A 22767-nucleotide genomic window follows, 5' to 3' on the forward strand; every position below is an offset into this window, starting at 1 on the left:
ACATTTTTTCATATGTCTGTTGGCCATTTGCATTTCCTCTTCAGAGAAGTTTCTTTTTACCTCTTCTGCCCATTTTTTGACTGGATTATTTTCTTTGTTGTTGCTGAGTCTCATCAGCTCTTTGCAGATTTTTGTGATCAGTCCTTTATCATTAGTGTTGTGTGCAAAAATGTTCTCCCAGTCGGTGGGGTTTCTCTTTGTTTTTGTTATTGTCTCTTTTGCTGTGCAGAAACTCTTTAATTTGATGTAGTCCCAGCTGTTTATCTTTGCCTTCACTATCACTGCTTTGGGTGATGTGTCTGTAAAGATGTCTTTGATATGCAAATCACGTAGTGTTTCGCCTATATTTCCTTCTATGTATTTTATGGTTTCAGGTCTTATGTCTAGTTCTTTAATCCATTTTGAGTTGATTTTTGTGTATGGTGTGAGGTAGTGGTCAAGCTTCATTCTTTTGCATGTAGCAACCCAGTTTTCCCAGCACCATTTATTGAACAAACTTTCTTTGCTCCAATGCATAGTCTTTGCTCCTACAGCATTTTAGTTCCAGGTTCTAGAAATGCATTACATTTGTTTTGACTCAAATCAAGCAATGCCAGAAACACATAGTTAGGCGACAGTAATTTGGCTATGGCCCTCTTTCATTTCCCCCTAAAATGAGGGTATTTCACAAGAGGAATTAAAACCCCTGACTCTCTGCAGTCCAGTCAATGGGACATAGGAATTTTCAAATCTAGTATTAACCTCAACTCCAAGCATTAAATCTGGAATGGCAGTTTGAAGATTCAGATAAAAATCAACGTTCCTTTTTAAGAGAGCCTCAAGAAAAGAGAGACCAAAAAAGTTCTCATTTTCTGTAGTAAAAGGAAAATATTCACACAATTTTTCAGTTTGGCCAAGATTAATAACTCATAATGTGAAGATATAGGCTTCTGTTGAAGTGAATATCAAGATTTATTGACCTGCGGAGTAAATATTAACGGAGGTGAAACTGAGGTTAATAACAAACCTCAAGGGATAATACATCTTTATATTTGCTGTAATAAAAAGTCAGCCCATATATTGCTCATACATACATTCAAAAACCTTTTTAACCAAAAAGCTGTGGAAATCTCCTTGCTGTGACAGATTACTTAAATATATGACTAAATTTCCATTTGTATTAATATTCTTTGGGTACCAAGGCAGCCAGAAAAGCAAAACATTTATCAATCCGCTGAGTATCATCTGTAACCAATCAAAAGACAGCCACTTTCTTACATATAAAATCTGACTGGAAGAGAATGATATAAACCAGCATCTCATTCTCTTCAATTTCACTCCTGTTAGCAGTGTATCAATTTGACCCACACTAATATTTGGTCACCTAATAGAGCCATCATGTCCTCATACTCTAAACTACTAACTTCACATAAATCCAAACAAATATGCTCATTGTCGACAACAAATTTCACAAACTAATGTTTTTTAAGGAGCCTTCTCTTAAGTAGGAATTATAAGTTTTACATGAACAAAGGAATAAATTTCTGGGTTATGGTGCCAGGGGGCCAGAGAGAGAATTCTGGTTTTAATTCCTCTTGTGACATTATACAAATCACTCAACTGCTCTGTGCCTCCATGCCACACCTGTAAAATAAAGATAACAATACTCCATAGGATGTTGTAAAGATTAAATTAGTTAGAACATGTGAAGTGTTTTAAAATGTGCCCAGAGCATAGTACAGGGTATATATGTACTTGTTTAAAACAAGTTATAGGAAAAAGGGAACTTTAAGATTTTGCCCAAAAGTTGCAAATCTTTGTGGACATCTGATTCATAGTTTTTCATCCTGCTTGGCCCGAACTGTTTACTCTGTGTTTCTATTACTGTCATTCACTTATATTTAAATTTAGCTGCCAATGTCTGAAATTTTAAATCTTATATAAAATAATCGGTATTTACAGTTTTTCTTTAAAAAACCACATTTGTACTGGACTCGTTTTCAGAGGCCAATAGAAAGGGGCATTAAGGAGCAACTGCCTGCAGAATAAAGGGCAGGGGATTCTACACCTATCACAAAGTATATGTTCTCCATTTGCCACAGTCTCCACCACTCTCTATTACTCTGCATCCTGAGGCCTAATATCTATTGAGATGTATCATTCCATTGACACTCTTGTTTTTCTTCAAAAATGGAAAAACTAAATGAGTTACATGTTTCAAGAAAAATATGAGCCAGTCATACTCTTCTAGAACATTAAGATTTCTGGGCTTAATATGTCAACAAAGTATGTACATAGCAAAAGAATAAAACTTAGTCCACCATTAGGAAAACAATCCATGAGAAGAACCATGTCTCGTATGTGGGAAAAATACTGATGAAATGCTTAATGGTCTATAAAAGAAACTGAAATTCAAACACAGTTGTTTGTGTCTGAAGAAAATAAGAGATGATCCTATGAAATATTAATATATATTTTATTACATGTATGTCACCTATCTTGTCCACATAGTTATTTGTATTCCTGTCTCCTGATGTAAGTCAACTTTGTCATTGTATAAAACGAATGAATTGAAGTCAGAAAAGATAAAGGATTTGACTAAGTATAGCAAGGTATTGGAGGTAGAGATATATTGCAACCTGAGTCTCTGCATGTACTAATCTTACTGAAGTTTGTTAAAATATGAATCAATAATGTTTGGATAGAAAATAAATTATTTTTTCCTAGTAGATTTCCTCATAGCAAGCACAGGCATATGTCACTGCTCTAGGCATCTTAGATTTGAATTCAAAATTAGAGTGATTTGTCTCAAAATTTTTTATTCTAATTTAGTGTAAATTCATTGAAATTTTTTTGCATAGTGAAAGCTGGAAGACAGTGTTCAAGATGTCCTTTTTTTCAATGATCTCCAATTTTTTTCAATGCTCTTCTATTTTAGTAAGCCTATTGGAAATGACCTCTGTATGATCTATCATTATTGCTAATCACAGCAGTCATTATTGACTCCCCTCTTAGTTTTGGTCTTTTGGTTTTCTGATATATGCTACTAAAAAATTCAGGCATTTTTATTGATGTAACACCATTGTTTTAGAATTTAAATAAATCTAAAATTATTTGCATATTGATTGCATACTTAAAAAGTTCTCTGCTGCATTTAAATTTTGTATTGAACAAAGCTTTCTTGTTTAGAGAACATTTTTCTAAAGTTCCAGAATCCTCAAGAAGAGGAAGAAAATGACAATTGATAAAGTAAAGCTTCATTCACAAGAATAATTCTTATCTAGTTCAAAGGATTTCTGAACAAGCGGTATATAAATCTGACAGTTTCAAAATTGAAACAGGTAACTCTGTTTGAAGTATCAGCAGTACAAGATAAAACCAAAGAAGACAGATAAACCTAGAATGCTTTCTTTAAGACAAAAAAATGCTATAACCTAATACCCTTTTTCCCTGTCTTCTTCCTTTCTTTCTCTGATACACACACATCCCATACATATATGAGTTCCTGAAAATTCAAGAAATAATTATAATTATAAAATATATAAATTATAAAAATATAAAATAATAAATTATAAATTATAAAATAATTATAATTATATAATTAAAAACATAATTATAAAACACTTTGAAGATGAAGAGTCTTCTTTCTCATACTCCCAGATGAGACTACATAAGTCATGTCAATAGTTAGAAAAAACTATGTAAAATATGCTCACAACTCCCCAATTGTGGTACTAACACATATTGCCTTATTTTGTCTTATTTTCAGAATTGAGTGTTACATGTTTTTAATAAATAGATTTTTTTTCTTTTTTGTGATTATCATTTTTCTTATGTAATATGCTTTTGAATACTATTTAGTTATTAGAGACTTCTCGGTTTATTATCTGTTTATTTAGCATTTATATTTTCAATACATTTGTAATTTTCTAAACATTTTAAATGTGTTTGTATTTTTTTTGTTAGAATGTATTTCTATTCAATTTCTGGTTTTGAAATTATTTCATAAATTCTGAGCTTGCTTTAAAAAAGGTAGCAATAATGCCAGTATTTTACAAATTATTAAAACTCTCTAATTGTCAATCAGCAACAATCAAAAAACTTTATATACACAAGTTTTTCTTATTTTTAAGAAACGTAATCAAAATGATGTTATCCTTACAAATGGTACCATTGACCACCTATGTGTCATTTAGAATTAAACTCTATTTAAACTATACCTTTAAAATAATTTCTCAAATTTTATATGCATAAGAATCACCTGTGGACCTGGTTGAACTTCAAGTTCTGGTTCAGTAGTCCTGGGTTGGACCCTAGGATTCTGCTGTATTTAACAAATGCCATGTGGTGTTGATGCTACTGGTAAGGACCACACTTTGAGTAGCAAGCTCAGGAGTGGCCACCTCCCATAGTGTGGACTCATTGCAAATGAATGTGAAAGGTCATTACCAGGTAGGGACAGTTTAACCCTTACGATTGTATTGAAAGGATGGGACATGCTGGGAGCAAACAAATAGGAGTGGTGGGGTGAGCTTGGCTTTAAAATTCAGGTGAGGATTGGATTTATATGGAAGAAAGCTGAGAGTTCTAGATTCTTGTGAAGGAGACCCAGAAAACATACAATATTATACCCAATGAATGAAAGCAGAAGAAAATGGCTGAGACTGGTTCAGTGTCTTCCTTCTTTCAATTAATGGCACTGAAAGAAATAGAGGTGGAGCTAGAGCTTTCTTGTTGGGATCTCCTGCATTTCACCCCTCCTGAGAGGCAGGGCATAATGGCGGTCTAGTCGTGACCACTCTCAGGGTCTCAGTTTCTCCATGCTGATGCCAGGCAGGGTGTGCCTGACAGGAGGGATTTAGCTCAGTGATATCTCAATGGCATACTTTTCTGTGGGGTCCATGACCATCTCTGGGTGAGTCCCTGTCCTGGTCATTATGGAAGCCTTCTTCAGGGTTACTTTTCCTGATCCACCCAGAGGCACTCCTGGACCCAGCTAGGGCCCTGCTGCCAGTCCCAGACTGGGCCTCCACTCCCTCCTGCTGCTGCAGTGCTTGTTGTGTGATCCTTTGGGTTAGCTGGGGTCCCAGATACTCTTCTTCCATTATTCTGGTTCCATGAGCCCCCACCCCCACCCTACCCTGTGAGCACCATATCCCCAGCAGGACTGGAGGCCAGGGGTACGTATTATTCCTGACCCTTGCTTCAAGGGCAGCCTGGACTTTGGTAATTTCTCTCCAAATGTTCCCAGGAAGGCTAACCAAGGAAGACAGAGAAAAAACCCTGAATGCTTTCCTTAAGTGAATTTTTAAATATGTTTTCATGTTGATAAAACCCCGTGTATGTCATGGGTAATTTATTTCCTGAGGCTACCTCCCCCTCCCTCCACTCATCTATGTGTTTGCATTTTAGGTTGCGCTCACAGTGGTCACAGTGGTGCCAGGATTAGGATCACAACATAGCCTTTAATTATTGTGGGCTAATGACTGGAGTAGAGATAACTGTATGCAAATGCTAAATAATCCCTTCCAAGCAGGAAGAAGGAGGCAGGGACAATCGTTTTCTCATCTAGTGTTGGAAGGCAAGTATTCTTCAGGAATTTCTGCCTCTGCCTCCTCCACCAGAAATGCGAAGCCTAACCTAGATGATCTGAGACTGGGAGTTTGAGTATCTCATTTTTTAAAGATTTATTTATTTATTCATACAAGCACTGGGTACAGTCAGAAGCGCGGGAGGGTGAGAGAATTCACCAGAGCCAGAGTGGGGAGCAGAACAGGCAGACTGACAAAATACACTGCTGAGGGGAGCAGCGGGCGGCAAGAGAGGTCTTTGTGCCATGTGGGACCCTCACCGGGTGGCCAGGGATTGAACCTGCGCTGCAGAGGCTGCGGGCAGCTTCGCAACCCAGCGCTCAACCACTGCGCCACTGGGGAGGCCCTATAGCAACATTTCTAACTCAAATTTTATATGAAATATTGAGGTGTATCATGTCTTAGTTCACCAGGGATCGTCCCAGCCTACACTGGCAGTACCGGCATATGCATGAAGAGGGTCTCCATTAAGTCTCAAGTGTCCCTGTTTGGATGATAAAGTATATGGCTAACCTTTCTGTCACAGAGAATGGCCAAAGAAGTGTTGAGCAACCAACATTTAGTATCTGTCATACTCCAGCAACCAAAAACATTGAAAATCAATGTAAATCTTAATTTACAGTCTTCCATGAAAACAACAAAGGACTATGTATTTATAACATGAAGCTAAACTTCTTTATGATTTTCCTTCCCATCCCTCATGCTGTCTATAACTTGCACACGCATCACTGATAGCCTAAAGTGTGTCCCTTCTACTAATTTAGTCCAGATAATTCTCTAACTCATTCTGTCAGCCTCCCCTCTCTCCCTCCCAACCCCTTCTGGCCCAGCTTTTACTGTGTCAACCCACTCAGTCTCTCCACTACTTGTTTTACTTCTCTTCTGCCCTCACTTTCCTTTACCTCCAATGATAAAGGCACCATTGCCACTGTTGCTATTGTCAAACACCTTGTAACAGGAGGGTCAGCCTGAAACAGAGACAGAGGGACAGTGCTGGAGTCCTATCCCACCCATGGCATTCCAGAAATGTTGATAACAAATCTTGTTCAAGCCCATTTGAATCATCTTTCTATTAATTATAAGTAAAGACATCCTAACAAAGACCTGGGGTTCTGTACAACTGAGGAAATCTGAGGATAGAATCTTCCATCCTTTGATGATAGTGGAAAAAAGAAGGATTCACAAATTTGTAAGTTACTTATTTTTATTCCCATTGCCTATAACTTAATATGTCCTTCTTTCGTTCTTTTTAAAAACATATAACAGGGAATCAAAATTCAACTTTTTTTTTGACAAAGTGTTATTTTCTAAAATGGATAGACCTTAGTAATTCCATGCTAAACCATAAGAAAATCAAAGCCAGTGACCCATTAAGTCGGTGCTAATAATGGAGAATAGTTGGTCTCCTCCATGGGAATAAACCAAAGTTGTGGTATGATTGATGGGAAGGTGTCACGGTCAAAACATGTTTGACCATGAGCAAGGTCAAAGCAGAGAGAATAGCAGAAGCACTAACACCCTTGTAGACACTGAATTGTAACTGTAACTCATGGAGATACTGAAAACCACCCCTATGATAACGAAAAAATAATGCAGGAAAGGGAACTTAGTGCCAGAAACATGAAGGCTAGGGCCCAAATGGCAAATATACATGACAAACGGGACTTTCCACTGAGGACAATCTTTAAGAAGCTATGAGATACCATCTCACACCAGTGAGAATGGCACATATTAAAAAAACTAGCAACAACAAATGTTGGCGAGGATGTGGAGAAAAAGGAACTCTTGTGCACTGTTGGTGGGAGTGCAAACTGGTCCAACCACTATGGAGAGCTGTGTGGAGATTTCTGGACCTACTAAACATAGGGCTTCCATATGATCCAGCAATTCCACTCCTAGGTATTTACCCAAAGGACACAGAAACATCAATTCCAAAGAGCACCTGCACTCCTATGTTTATAGCAGCACTGTTTACAATAGCTAAGCTTTGGAAACAACCCAAATGCCCAAAAATAGATGACTGGATCAAGAAGATGTGGTACATATATACCATGGAATATTACTCAGCATTCAAAAAAGATAAACACATGCAATTTGCAGCAACATGGATGGCACTGGAAGGGATCATGCTCAGCGAAATAAGCCAAAAAGAAAAAGAAAAATACCGAATGGTCTCACTCATAGCAGGAATCTAGAAAACTTAAATAAGGGACCAGGAAAATGAATATAAGAAAGTGAAAATCAAAATCAACAAAAAACTATGAACCAGAGACACTTTTTGGGGGGTGGGGGGCGGGAGGGGAAGGATTGGGGTCAGAATGGGGCGTTTGCAATTGTATGGGGGAATATAAAAATAAAATTTAATATTTAAAAAAAAAAAAAAAAGCACAAATTTGAAAAAAAAAAAAAAAAAAAAAGAAGCTATGATGGCACAAAGACAGAGTCAACCTTGCAGAAAGCATTAGAAAAAGATTATTTCAAACTTAGAAATACAATCGGCTTGGGAAGGAATAAATCATAGTGAGTTTTTGAAAAGACCATGTCAGTCTATCTTGGGAACTATTCATTTAAATTTTGCCTGCTGTTGTATTTAAAATATTTGATTTTAAAAACAAATGTCATAACGTGTATGTAGATTTTTACATTAAACCTTTGTGTGTGTGTGTGTGTGTGTGTGTGTGTGTAACAAGCAACACTGATGGAAACATCTATCCCAGTATGTCATTTATACATTCCAGTGACTAGCTTAGCTAATAAAGCTGTACACCATAAACCAAGGTCTGACTATTTCCCTGGAGTCCACAACTGGCATGCTGGTCAGGACCTATTCAGTAAATCAAACCCTATTAAAGGAGGCAGTCATTCTAAAAGAAAAAGGAGAAAAGAAGGAAAGAGAAAGGTGAATAAAAGAAAACTATGAAAGTTGGTTGTAGGAAGAGGGGGCTGGAGGAGCGTCAAGAATGAGAAGAAAAAGGGCAATGGAGACAAGAAAAGAAAGCTACCCCCACAGGATGGTGGATTTATTATATTACCTGAGGATGCTGAATGAGATAAATGAAATACACATAACCTGCTTTGAGCTCCCTGCTCAGGTAAACAAGCACCATATAAACGTCCTATTTAATGTGTTTCTCACAGAGCATACAAAAAGGGTACTTAGTCATTTCATAGTTGAATAATGCTGTATTATCAAAACGAAGCTAGATTTAAACTAGTAAATAACTGCATTCACCCAAAGCATGTGTATATATAGCAAAGCTATTTAAACCAAGGGATATAATTTTGAATGGGGTTATTATATTATTTCACATTTGTTATGACTAACAGTGGATGGTGAATGCAGAAAAGACAGTCACTGCTTGGATTCTAGGGCACAGTCCAATGATCCAGAATGAAATATTATTTTTCATTTATTAAACATCAGCAATGTGATTCCACATTGTACAAAGATTTAGATACTATTCATTACTAGCTGTTTTGTCATTTAAATAGGCAGAAGCAACCCTTCCTAGGAGAGAAGGGCAGGAGTCAACCAGCAACAGAAAGGAAGGTATTATTTTCTTCCCATGGTTTTTACATAAAGCTCCCCTTGGTGAATATCTGGTAAGAGGATTTATGAAGTCAGCCTGTCTACAGCCATCCAATCCTCATCTATCAGTATGGATTATGCATCCCAACTAAACTGGAAAAAGAATAAAACTTTGATCCTAATAACTAAAAAGGGCCCTTGATAAGCAATCAACAGAATAATGTCCCAATGATGTGCAAATATCAACTGGAGATTATCAAGATTCCAATTTGATGTCAAGGTGACAGATATAACATTTGTTTCCTGCTTTGCTGCTTCCAGAAGGAAAGCTTCTAATACTGAGACATTCATGGCAAGGTCAGACCCACTTCCATTTGGATAGTGTTTTCATTTAGTGCTATCTCTGTGTGATAGTACCAGTTGGTCTCTGTATAATTTGTCCATCAAAGGAAAGTTGCAATTCCCAATTGGGCAGGTGCAAGATTCTTAAATCAACAAAAGAGTCAAAAGGCCAAGGAAGCAATGGAGATTTGGACTAAGAACTGTAGTTCAATAAATACTGAGGACCTTTGATGTTCTATAGTAGTAAAAGAATCAGATGGGGTGCCCAGAAAAATCTTAGTCTTGAGAGGAGAAAAGCACATCTCCATGTAATAGAGGATAAAAGGTAACTAAAATAAAGTATGCATTTAAAATAAAGTATGCATTTAAGATGTGTCATGTCCTTTTCATTTCAATGAAGGCATTCCTATAATAATATTCAATCCAGACTATGTGGTTGTAATAATGCCTGCATGAGGTACAGATTAATTTCCCCATTATGCAGATGATAAAACTAGATATAGAAGTTGTCACATTATCTATTGCCTCATAAAAAACCATGCCAAACTTGTGACCTAACAAGACAGCAATCCTTTTATGTTTACCACACACATTCCTAAGGGTTGCCTGGGCTCAGCAAGGTGGATTTCATTCAGGTCACTCAGAGAGCTGCAGTAATTAGAGTCATCTAAAGACTGGTTCACCCAAGCATGCGGTGTCTGGGATAGAGGACTCCAACAAATGAGGCCTGAAATAGCTGGGGCCCCGAGGGCATCCCTATCTGCACATGGTCTCTCCAGCATAGAAGCACCATGGTAGCTGGAATGAGAGAACCAGGCAGAAGCTCTTTGGCTTTTAGGACATGGACTTCACAGTCACATACCGCCACTTCTGCCATACCCTAATATAAGTCAGCTAATATTATTAGTCAACCCTAATAGTTGAGGCAGTCACCAAATTCTGCCCTGTGTCACAGGAAAGAGACAGAGACTCAACCTCTTCAGAGAGAAAGAGCAAGTTCCAATATGGAGCCAGAAACTTTGTTATTGCCATTTGTAGCAAATAAAATATGTCTAAAAAATATCATTTAGAGACAGGAGAAACAAATATATTTCTTGCAAAACCAAGACGATTAGCTGAAATTTGTATCTGCCATACCGGTGACCATTTGAGGTTCATTCTCCTTACAAGAGTTGAGAAGTTCAGTGTCTTCATTTTACAGTCAGGGAAACTAAAGCATAAATGAGGTTAATATATTACATAGGCTTTCACAACCAGTCAATTTCATTTGACCGCCTCGCCCTCCTAAATTGAACAACTGACTTTAGAGCAACCCACCATGTTATTGTCCAAACAAGGCAACGTACGAGGTATCTGAATCCTCTCTAATCTCTGGTTGTTGGTCCCTTTCTAATCTTTTCTTCACTATTTTTCTTGTTGACTCACCTTCACATGCTCATTTCCTGAGCAGAGCTGAAGGGGCAAAGACACTTGGAGTCCCTGCCATTACTATGTACCTAGTGGTAGTAGAGGTCAAGGTCAACAAGGGCCACATTGCATCCAGACATGGAATAGGAATAGGAGGAAATAGGAGGAAATTCCACAAGGTTTCCTAATTCTGAAGAGAATAAGGACTTCCTCCAGCAATGGTGTTGAAATCCTGGTGGGGACCCAGCCATCACAACAGACACCAGTCACAAACAACTGCTGCAAAGATACCGTATTTCCCTTGTGTCTATTACTTCTGCCACCCCTGCCCCCACCAAGGCAAGAAGACATTTCCTCCTACTTAAACCCACAACCATAACCCAGGTATTCATAGATTTGGGCTAGAAACTTAAAATAATCCATTCTAGAGGAATGGATTTTTCTAGAGGAAAATAAAATGTGAATTTTTTTCTATTTGTTGGCAGTAAAGAATGTTAAAGTTAATTCTTAAAAACTTTTTGGAAGTCAAATCACTTTCGCTGAAGAAATATGATGAGTCAAAAGAAACTAAATCATGATCAGATGGATTAAATTTTTCTCAAAAAAAAATGACTATTTTTAAGGAAGGGCAAAGTGTTTAGAAGAATGGCTTTTGAGTAGATTTTATATTAACACCCATCACCTTCCTGTACTTGAGGCTTATCCAGCCTGTTGTTATGGAAATAGCTGACTGGATCCAAATGCAACAGTATAATTTCACTGTAAGATTAACCAAGAGAGCAGTAAAACCATAGTTAAAATATTGCACTTTAGTATTCTACTAAGTATAAGAAAGAAAATAATAGACAGGAAAGAATTTACATTGATATTTTAAATTTCTAAAGCTTTGGTTCCAGTGAGGAAATTTCATTTGACCACCTCGGCCTCCTAGATGGGCATTGAATTGAACAACTGATTTTATTTATTTATTTTTTAGATTTATTTATTTATTTAATCATACAAACACTGGGTATAGTCAGAAGCACGGGAGGGTGAGAGAATTCACCAGAGCCAGTGCGGGGAGCAGAGCAGGCAGAAGGACCGAAGTACACTGCTGAGAGGAGCAGCGGGTGGCAGGAGAGGTCTGTGCGCCATGTGGGACCCTCCTCTGGTGGCCGGGGAGCAGCCGGGGATCGAACCTGCGCCGCGGAGGCTGCGGGCAGCTTCGGAACCCAGCGCTCATCCGCTGTGCCACTGGGGAGGCCCAAACAACTGACTTTAGAGCATCCCAGCATGTTAAAATTGGAAAAGGTCTTAAAGAAGATTTTTGTCCATATGCTTCACTTTACAGGTGATCAAGCAGAAGTTCTGAGAGAAGAAATGTGCTCAGTCACATAGTTGGGGTAAGGATTATAACTCGGGACTCCTGATTCCAATGCTAATGCATTGCACACATTACTGTGTATTTAAACCATTTAGAAACATTTCAGCGAAAGCATGGACAACAGAAACCAGAGGCCGAAGGAAGAAGAGATTTTCCAAGACATCTGCCCTTTGCCACTCCAGCATCCATCCCCTCTAGTGATAGTTTGATTTTGTTTGAAGATCTCTGCTTCCCCCAGCTCAGTTCAAGAGTTTACACTACTTGCCTAAGAGGAGCAGCAGCCACCTGGCTAAGCCAGTCATCACAGTGCAACCAGGTCTACTATGATTGGTCATGATGGGCACATTACCAACCAGAACTAGTGGAAAAGAGTTTCTATTTTCTTTTGAATTTTTTATGTTGAAAAATTTTATATTTAGAATTAGCCAGGTGGTCTCAGTTTAAAGGATCCCAATTTTGTTGGCGACATCCAAAGCATCAAAGTGAGGAGTCAGTGGAACATATGCCTTCTTCTCTCCATCGGGTCTGAGCAGGGTATTAACCTTGGCCATGTCAAGGTCACAGAGCCTCTTCACAGCCTGTGTGATCTGGTGCTTGTTGACCTTGACACCGACAATGAAGACAAGTGGGTTATTGGCTTCTCTCTTCTGCGTGGCTGACTCATCCATCAGGGGGAGCTTGATGGCACAGTGGTCAAGTGAGATTCTCTTCTGAGGATATGTGGGTTGGCTTCACAGCCTCAGGGTCTTGAGCCACCAGAAGGTGGGTGATGTGAAGATCTTTCTGTGTGACTGAGGCCACCTATAAGGACTGCTTTCTTGGCCTTCAAAGCTTTGACTTGGGGAAGGGCAGAGGCTTCCTTCTCTACTTTTGGCACCTTTGCCATGAAAAGCTCTCTTTATTTTTAAAGTTGATAGTGTATTTCGTTCTCTTCCTCTTTCAATTTGAAAGGGAGAAAATATGAGGCTTGAGTTCACTGCAGCTATATCTTCATAAAACTTGAATGTTGGGGAGAAAGTCAGCCTCTGCTGTCTATCAGAAGGCAGAGTCAAGAGATGAGAGAAACCACACACAAGAGACACGGTTTGAACACCGAATCCAGTTACATCAGAAACCACCTCCAACCACATACCTTTCAGTTACATGTGTCACTTCAGTCCACTTAATCACTCAAGCAAGTAGTTTATTTGGGTGGTGATCTCAGAAAACACCAGTGGAAGAGTGAACAGAGTCAGGGAAGAAGAAAGACAATAAAGGGTGTGTGATCAAGCAAGTTACCACTGTGGAAAATGACAGCTAATCCGACAGAAACTGTGGTAAAGAGCATGGGGCCCTTCCCTGCCCCCCAACCCCGAGAGTTATCTGAGAATCAGGGGGACTGAAGCATTTATATACTGACCCTCTTAAGTCATTATCTGGGGGATGTGAATGAGTTTCTGGCAGAGCAGTTTCAGGTGAGGGTCCTGGAGTTGGGAGTTGAAGTGTTATGTGCTGGAATGGAAGGGACCAAGGGACACCTATGAGGTCTGATTCCTGCTATGCCACTGGGTGTAATACTCCACTCTCCTTGTCCCGTGGCTGCTAGAAGTCTTTGGGGGATGGCAGAAGCACAGGACAGAAGGAACCTGGATCCTAATATGAATACTTGGAAAGCCATTCACTGTCCAGGAGCTTCTGATTAGACTTTACAATAGCAAGAACCAAATAATTATGGTAAGCCATCAAAATTTTGAGATTGTTTGTTACAGCTCTTAGCCTACCTTGACTGACCCCTGGAGAAAGCAGATGTTTGCCCAGCCAGCGGCGCTCATGCCTTAATTCCTAGATCAGTAGATGATAGATGATGAAACCAGATTACTTCCTTGTTCATGAAAATCAGTGCTAGGCCAGGAGGAATGCACTTGAGGCTCCAGAGTCAGAGAAGGAAACATGATGGGGAGGTGAGTGGCAGCTCAGTCATTCCCTGCCTCCTCACCTGAAAATAAAATCACACATTTACCTTAGCTTTTTTTATCTTGTATAATTTAAATTCTTACTTTTACCTACTCTAAATGAAATGCTCTCAAATTTGTATGCCTGCCAATTTCTTCTTTCATTCAAACAGCTTCTGCTGAGCAAATTATAATACACATGAAATTTCGTTGTTACATTTTCATTGTGAAATTCTCCTTTATTTTTTAAAATCTTGTTTAATTAGGGGACTTTTCCCCCTCAAGTCTATTCATTTTTTACAGTAAGTATGTTCTCTATTTGTTTGTATTGGTTTAGTATTGTGTTGCACAGAATTCTAGACTTACTGCGTCATTTTATTCCCTGTAGATTTCCTTATAAGCAACATATCGATGAATTTTGTTTTCTCCCCATCTATCTCTTTGACTTTATCTCCCTCCCCCAGTCTTAGCTGTCAAATATTTATTTAAATATTTTATCTCTCTAGATGGCTAATCAAATAAATTTAATGTAAACATTTTCAATGTAAACAAAATCTAAATATTTTCTTCCAGGAAATCGCTGGCTATGCAGAGTGGGCATCTATAACATTCTCTTGAAAGAATAAATGAATGTGTTATACAAGCTTTAATGTTCTTTTTGTGTATTGCCAAAGTATTTTCCCATTCTCATTTATAACTGGTAAGATTTTACTTTCTTAAAATCTTTCCATTTTCATCACTTTTTGTATTACTCCACTTCACTGTCCCTTCCTCCACCCCAAGAATAATGACAGTGACAAAACACATCTCAAAAACCATTCCCAGCAGCTGCAATCCTCAGAAACAACTGGCCCTCCCCTACCTCCCACAATCTCCTTCCTCTCCCCAGTGTACCCCTGAAGGAGAGAGACCACCTGCTGATCATCCCCGATAAAAATTACCAAAATTTTATAAAACTTTACAATTCACAACTCAATCTCCCTAAGGTTAAGTTATTTGATTTTCACAGTAATTCAGTGAGGAAGGCAAGACAGGTATCATTAACTCCTGTTTTAGGTGAGAAGACTAAGGCCCTGCGGAGTTCCTTGGCTTGCTCAGGATCCTGCCTAGCAGACCAAGATCAAAGACTGAAGCCATAGTTTTCTTTCCAAGCCCCAAACCCCTAAGCCAAAAAATGTTCAATCTCTCCTCCTTTGACTTCTGACTTGCCAAGCCCATCAGCCCTCCTACCCTCAGCTACCAGCTCTGCCACCTTCTGCTGCCAACAAATGCAGTAGTAACAGCTGACTCCATATTCTAGGCAATGATATTGGCATAGAGACAGGTGACAATGTGTGTGTGGAATGGCCAGTCAGGAGACTAGGGACAGAGGCTGCACAGAGAGTGTCCAGGGCCTTCCACAACTACTTACAACTGCCTGCAGAGTTCAGAGCAAAGCCCAGGGCCCTTAAATACTTTGACATCTGGCACCCTTGGTGTTACTCTACTATTTCTATCAAATTGGGAAAATTGTAACATCTCCCAACCTCCAAAATGGAGAAGAGGTTATTAACTTCTTAGCATAATTTTGAGAATCATCTGATGTGGGTAAATTAGGTGCTTAAGTAGGAACTCAATAGTTATCATCAATATTTATAAATGTATAACTATATGGTTATCACAATAAATATATAATAAAAATAAGACAATTGTGTACAATAAACCAGACAAGGATGGGACAAAGAAACAAAAAAGTGACCGAAGGAAGTTTTGCAAAGTTACCATTTTTGGTGTCACCACACGAGTATCTGTTATTGGTACTGTTTCATCCTGTATAGAATTTTTCATAAATAATGAGACAGGAATGTCACCCAGGAGCACTCTTCATGTATGAGAGGCACTGGATAAAATGTGTGCGTGTGCAACACACTTGTCACTGGCCTTCAGTCTAATTATGGCTGCAGAACTATCTAGGGAAACCTTGGATTTGATCTCTAAGAAGCAGCTCCAGTAAATCCTCAGGTTGGTGCTGGCTCAGCCCCTTGCAGTTTGAGGCTAGAACCTCACTAGTGTGGCTTTCCAGGTTCAAGAGCTGAGTGATCCTGGGGAAAGATAAATCTGGGGTTCCAAAGAAGCAGAGGATCTAGTTCTGCCTGGCTCTGGGAAAGCCTAGATTCTGTTGAAATCTTAACCCTTTAAAGAGTGCTGACAGTTGTCATCTGGCAGCCAAAGTTCTCGAAGCTGGAATATTTCAGCAATAAGAATCAAAATCCTTAGACGGACTATGTGGGAAAAGTAAATTTAGTGTTCACATTGATTTTGCTATACAAACTTGAGAGATCTGACTTTGATAACTAAGAATAAAAGCAAACACTACTGGAAATTAGGGTTCTGCCTCAAGGGTCCCCATTCCAGTTACCCTTGCTGCACAACAAAATTAGAAAATTTGTTACTGTGAAGAACTAAATTATCCTTGCAGAAGTGTTCATTTTCTGAATTAAAATAATAGACATGATTTCTATTTTTAGTAATAAAGGATTCCCTCTAGGATTAGAGGGAATAATGGAAACTCCATGGATTCATTCCATGTATTTTGAGTGCCTTCTCATCCAGATTCTGTGATAATTTTTGAGAACAGGTTAAAAAATAAGATCTAATTCATCCCTTCAACATGCTTTTAGTCTAGTGAGGGAGAAAGACATGTTTTAAAGTATGGCAAACGTTAGATGAAACCATAGCAAATTTTCCAAAGATGTTTGTAACAGCATCTCCCATCATTTCACATGTCCATGGAAGCTTGACACTTTCCCATCAAGAGGTAGAGCCTAGTGCCCCTGCCCTCAAATCTGGGCAGGTTGATGACACTTCTACCTAATAGAATATGCAAAAGTGCCCCTGTATGTTTTCCAAAGCTAAGTTCTAAAAGGCAATGTAACCTCTGCCCTGCCCACTGCAATCCTCAGTGCTGAGGTTTCCAGCTGCTATGTAAGCAGTCCAACACCCCTGCAGACATCATGCTATGGAAGCACAAACTAACCCAAGCAGAGAGACTCACAGAGAGGCTCTCAAAGCATATTAAAAAAGTCAGCTGACAGATACTCCAACACACCCCATTCAAACTGCAGTCACCAGTAAATGTAATTCTGTGAGGACAGTAGGCTAGAGACTCCAGCTGGAAACTTCCTGAATTCCTGACCCACAGAAGTCAAGAGAGGTAACATGGCCACTGCTGCTCCACAGTGGGACATTGCGTGTTGTGCAGCAACAGTTACTGGAATAGGGTCCCTGGGGGCAGAACTCTGTTTTGTTCACCAGTCTTTCCTCTGTGGTGATCACAGTGCCTTGCGCATAGTTAGCATTCCAGAACTATTTTTTGAATTTTATTGAATAGGGGTGAATGTTAGGTACATTGGTAGCATAAATGAAATATCATTAATAACTCTGATGAAATAAAGAACATCTTTCAAAGGAGGTACAAGTCAAGAAAATTTCAATAGTTTTCAATCAAACAAGGAGGAGGAAGGAAATGCCGGGTAGAATGGAGAGCAAAAATGAAGGTGTTACATTACAGAAGAGCTGGGTAGAACCAGGGAAGTGTGGGTAACTTAAATGAGCTAAAATAGGACATGTCATTGTAAATGATGGGGAGTGTGACTGGAGAAGCAGCAGGATCAGAGCAGGAGAGGCCGCATATGCTCAGCAGCCACAGGGAGAGCCCCAGTGTCCTGTGCCATTTCCAAACAAGACTGATTCAAGGCAACCAGGCTTCTACTGTTTCATGGCTGTGGGGGCACAGGGGGCTCTTCTGGTGATGTTTGTTGTTCAGAAGGTGAGACCTCTGAAGTGACTCAGCTCTAGACACATTCTGAAGCCTTCATCTGCTCCCCCTCGAGCTAGGCCCAAAGTATCCTATAGATGGGACACAAATCCCTTCAGCTCTCGAATCTCCAAGTTTCTCTGGGGTTTACAGAAGCTTCCTACCTCTCAGCATTATACAATGGTGAGAGGACTCAGGGATACATCAGTGTCTAAGCTCTTTGTTTTCCCCACAGTTTTCCATGTATTCTCCTAGATAATCCTTACTAAGTCTGGGGAAGAGTGACTTGTATCTCTAGCTTTTTCCTGCAACTGTGTTGTTTGTATAGTTGAGTCTTATGGTTTTGACCTTGAATGTTATGAATTAACTCCTTTGTTATCTGTGCTTTGCAGTGACATCCCTGAAACACTGTCATCATTTAGAACAGGCTATGTAATGCTGTAGTAACAAATACCTCATCCTAGCAAATGTCTACTTCTCTTCCTCTCATGCTACACATCCAACATGGAGGGCACTCTGGTCATCTGGTCACTCCAGACCCCAGGCAGACACAAACTCCATCTCAGCCTGTGTTCTTACAACTAGCCCATCTGGGTGAAGAAAGGGGATGGGACCATACACAAGCTTTAAAGCTTCTGCCCAGAAACAAACAACAAATATCACACCTGGAGCTGACGAGAGAAACCTATTACAGACACTATAAGAAAATGCTGAGGGAAAAGTCTTTTAACTATTCTCTCAGTCTGCTGAGGCTGCCATAACAAAATATCACAGATCAGGAGGCCTAAATAACACAAACTTATTTTCTCACACGCCAAGATCACAGTGCCAGCACATTTGGTCCCTGAGGAAGACAACTCCCAGCTGATAGGGACCCAGCTATGGAGCTGTGCTCAGACCACCTCTTCTGTGTGTGCAGGGTCGGGGAGAGACAGTCTTCTGGCATTTCTTCTTGTAAGGACACTAATCCTACAGGCTTAGAGCCCCATCCTGCTGATGTCATTGAACCTTAATTAGTCCATTACTCCAAATGCAGTTACACTGCAGGTTAAGACTTTGACACAGGAACTTGCATTGGGACACATACATTCAGTCCATGACAGCTATTCCCAGCTACCAGCTTTAGAAGGGTAAATATGAAGCCAATGTTATGCTCTTTTGAAGAAGTGATTCAGTTATAATTGAAAGGGCAATTATAACTGTGTAGTAAATATCTTATCAGTGATGACATTTAAAATAGATTTTTTAATAGAATTCACCACCTAGTAACTTATTTTTTCAAAAAGCTCTCACTTAGCTGATAAATCAGCAAAATCTAAACTATGAGACGACAGCTCTGATTCATCTTTGTCTTCCATATTAATTTGTTTCCTATCCATATAAAGACATAAGGATCACATGTTTTATTACAAGGGTATTTTTCTTTCTGAAATGCAAACCTCTACTTTTGAATAATCATAGCACAGATTATATCATAGGCTGGCATAGAAGATTATGATAGCTTGTAAACTGATAATGGAACTGAAAATGAACTTTCTACATGGTTCTTTATTTTCACTTTTGTATCATTGTTCTTTCTAGTAGTAGTTTTGAGATAGCTGTTACAATTTGTTAGTGCTTTTCTTTTCAGAAGTTTACCAAAAATCTAAGTTAGATAAAAGTACTTCTGGCTATTTCTAAACCCAAATAAACCTAAATGTGATGCAGAGTGTAGTTTGTTCTTCCCACAAAGGCTTATCTGTGTATCCCACTAAGAAAAGAAATGGAGGGTCTCCCCGGGTGGCACAGTGGTTGGGTGCTGGGCTGCGAAGCTGCCCACAGCCTCCGCAGTGCCAGTTCAATCCCTGGCCACTGGTGAGGGTGCCACATGACGCGCAGACCTCTCCTGTCTCGCCCGCTGCTCCCCTCAGCAGTGTACTTCATCAATCTGCCTGTTCTGCTCCCCACTCTGGCTCTGGTGAATTCTCTCACCCTCCCACGCTTCTGACTGTACCCAGTGCATGCATGCATAAATAAATAAATAAATAAATCTTGAAAAAAGAAAAGAAATGGAGAAGTGGGGGTGGCAGACCAGAGGGCAGGGAAGGGGAGGAGGAGGACAGACAGTGGGAGGAGACAGGCCACATCTGTGGCAGTCCGAACTTTGATGCTTTATTTCCTTTGTGGCAAGAGTCTCAATTTGCACCCAGGCCCTGTCACAGCTGGTGTTGAGCAGTGCTCGCTTCGGCAGCACATATACAGCTGGTGTTGAGCAGTAACAGTGTCTACGTGCTTTTGCAAAATAGCAGGTTCTATTCCAGTTGATGACTATTTAAGTGAAATGATTTACATGAAAAATTTCATCTCACCCAAATGGAGTTAAAACAAGTTGGTTCCTGAGGAGCTGGATGAAGAGGGGGAATATGGAGACAGGGGGTTTTCTTCCAGCCTGACTTCATAGGATGCAGGGCAGACCCATGTCTGCAGGAAAGGGTCTGAAGATGTTGAGGGGTTCTGCCTATAACTGGATGTTTAAGTTTAATTCAGAGGAGAAAGAACAACAAAAACAAAGAAAAAAAAAACACGTTAAACCCCTGTCTGAATCTCACACAGTGAAATTTAACCCTTTTATAATAACATTGATATTCTTGACTTTTGTGTAGAAATATTAATAGCTAGTCCTTGTATAATGCTTACATGGTGCTAGGTTCTGCTCCAGATGGCATATATAAAAATTTATGTAATCATCATAAAACCATATGGGGTACATGGTAGGCCTCATAAAGTAGTCCAAATCCTAATTGGTTACGTGACAGAAGGTAACTTGAAGAATTAAGACTGTGAATGAGCTGACCTTAAAATAAGATTATCCCAGATTATCCAGGTGGACCCAGGATATTCACAGATTTCTTAAAAATGGAAAAGGAAGGCAGAGGAATTAGTTAGAGAGTGAAATAACATGAGAAAGACTTGATTCAACCTTCAGGCTTTGAGAATGGAGGAAGAGACTTATGAGCCAGGGAGTAGAGGTAGATGGAAAGATGGAAAAGGCAAGGAAATAGATTGTCCCCCAGAGCCACAAGAAAGGAATTGATGGCTGGAAATACTTTGATGTTAGCTCAAGGAGGTCCTTCCAGACTTGGACCTCCAGAACTAGTAGATCATCAGTCAGTTCCATTTTTCATCACTATGGTTATGGTAATTTGTTACTGTGGCAAGAAGAAACTAACTGAAGGTGGTTACGATGGTTCTCTCCAGTAAACCACTGGCAAAGCTGAGGCAGGGAAATGTTCAGTTGCCTGCCCAAGGTGACACCCAGGCTGACTGCCTCCTTAGCCTGCCTGCTTAATGCTAGCTACCTTTCCAGAGCTTTCTCAATTGGTTTAGAATTGGGTGCAAAGAAGAATGCCATTATTATTATTACCTTTACAGATCTCAACGGGAGTTAGTGGGGAGAGATAGCAGCAAATATTCTGGAAGTATTTACTACGCTAGGCTTTAGTATACATTTTCTCATTTGATACTACAACATCCTACACAGTAGGCATGATTATTCTTCCCATTTAGAAAATGAGGTAGTTGACGTTTGTGGGTTGAAGCAATTGGCTTGATGACACAGGATTATTAAGTGATGATGGTAGAGGATGCCTGCATCTCGCAGGCAAGGATACCTGTACCTATATTGCTCAACACAAAGAATTTACTTTCACAGCCTTCCAAGACACATAGACACATGCGTGCTGCTTTAGCACCCTGAGGACAAAATATGACATGAATATTTGGATGGGGCAGATTTCCATTTTTCTCTGTGGACATTGCCCTGCCCTAAAGCTCACATAATAATGGCAATACCTGTTCCTATGGCCAGGATGCTATGACTATCTGGAAGGCATAGGGCAGCTGCTCTGACCTGGTTTATGATTAGGTACAAATCAGCCCCAGAGGTTTTCAGAAATATCTAGGGCATGGAGCTAAGCCTTTGGGAAAATATATGAGATTTCAAAAAACATGAGAGTGTTTGTACTGTGACTGTCTATATCCACAGCTGTGATTTTTGTAAAAGACAGATCTGCCTTCATCAGTAAGCTGTTGCATGCTACTTACAACCTCAAAATCTCAGCAATACTATAATAAGTACTTGTTTTTCATTCACATGCCTAGAGTTGGGTTGATCGAGGCTGGGCTTGGCCAGAGACCAGAGGTCAGGTCCAAGCCTGCCCCACTTCTCTTTCACTATTCTGGCACCAGCAGGCTACCTAGGATATCCTTTCCATGGTAATAGTAGAAGCGCAACAAGGACATGTGATGCCTCTGCAGGACTAAGTTTGGATCTTGTATATTGCAACTTCTACCTCCTTTGACCATGTCAAGCAAGGTAGTCAAGCCTAATGCCACCGGGACAGAAAGGTGTGTTCTTCCCAAGGAGGGGGCGGGGAGGTACAGAATATTCACTGACAGATAATTGATTTTTTTTTGCCATCATTGCAAATCAAAGTCCTTAAGAAAAAACAGACACCCTTGAAATGAAGTATGCAAACATTCCCTACCTACAAGCTCATAGATTCTTGCTTCTGTTCAAGCCAAATGAGTCATCTGTGTTTTCAAAGAAATGCAATAAGGCATCCCTTCCTCAGCCTTCAACATGTGTGGATGTTTGTAGAGCCTCATGTACATCTGCACCCCAGTGATAAAAATCCCTAAATGGGACCAAAGTTCCCAGCAGACCTGAAGCCCACTCACAGTGATGGAAGCCCCTCAATGGCAACAGTGCCTTTCAAACATGCTTGCTGAGCTCATCCTGCTGCATGTCTTCCAGGGCGCTGGCTGCCACGGGCAGCTTGTTAGAGAGC

The 22767-nt window shown here is 39.8% G+C and overlaps 1 protein-coding gene across 1 annotated transcript in view; it reads right to left on the minus strand.

Annotated features, from left to right (window-relative positions):
- GADL1 (glutamate decarboxylase like 1) overlaps positions 1 to 14018 on the minus strand; it is a 219772-nt gene extending 205754 nt beyond the window's left edge. The window contains exon 1 of the mRNA XM_037519952.2: positions 13972 to 14018. The gene's annotated coding sequence lies outside the window, so the exon portion shown is untranslated. The remainder of the gene's footprint in view (positions 1 to 13971) is intronic.
- Between the last annotated feature and the right edge of the window lie 8749 nt (positions 14019 to 22767).

Source organism: Talpa occidentalis, unplaced genomic scaffold (assembly GCF_014898055.3).
Source record: "Talpa occidentalis isolate TD23 unplaced genomic scaffold, MPIMG_talOcc4v2.1 talOcc4.10, whole genome shotgun sequence".
In the NCBI taxonomy this organism is placed as follows: Eukaryota; Metazoa; Chordata; class Mammalia; order Eulipotyphla; family Talpidae; genus Talpa; species Talpa occidentalis.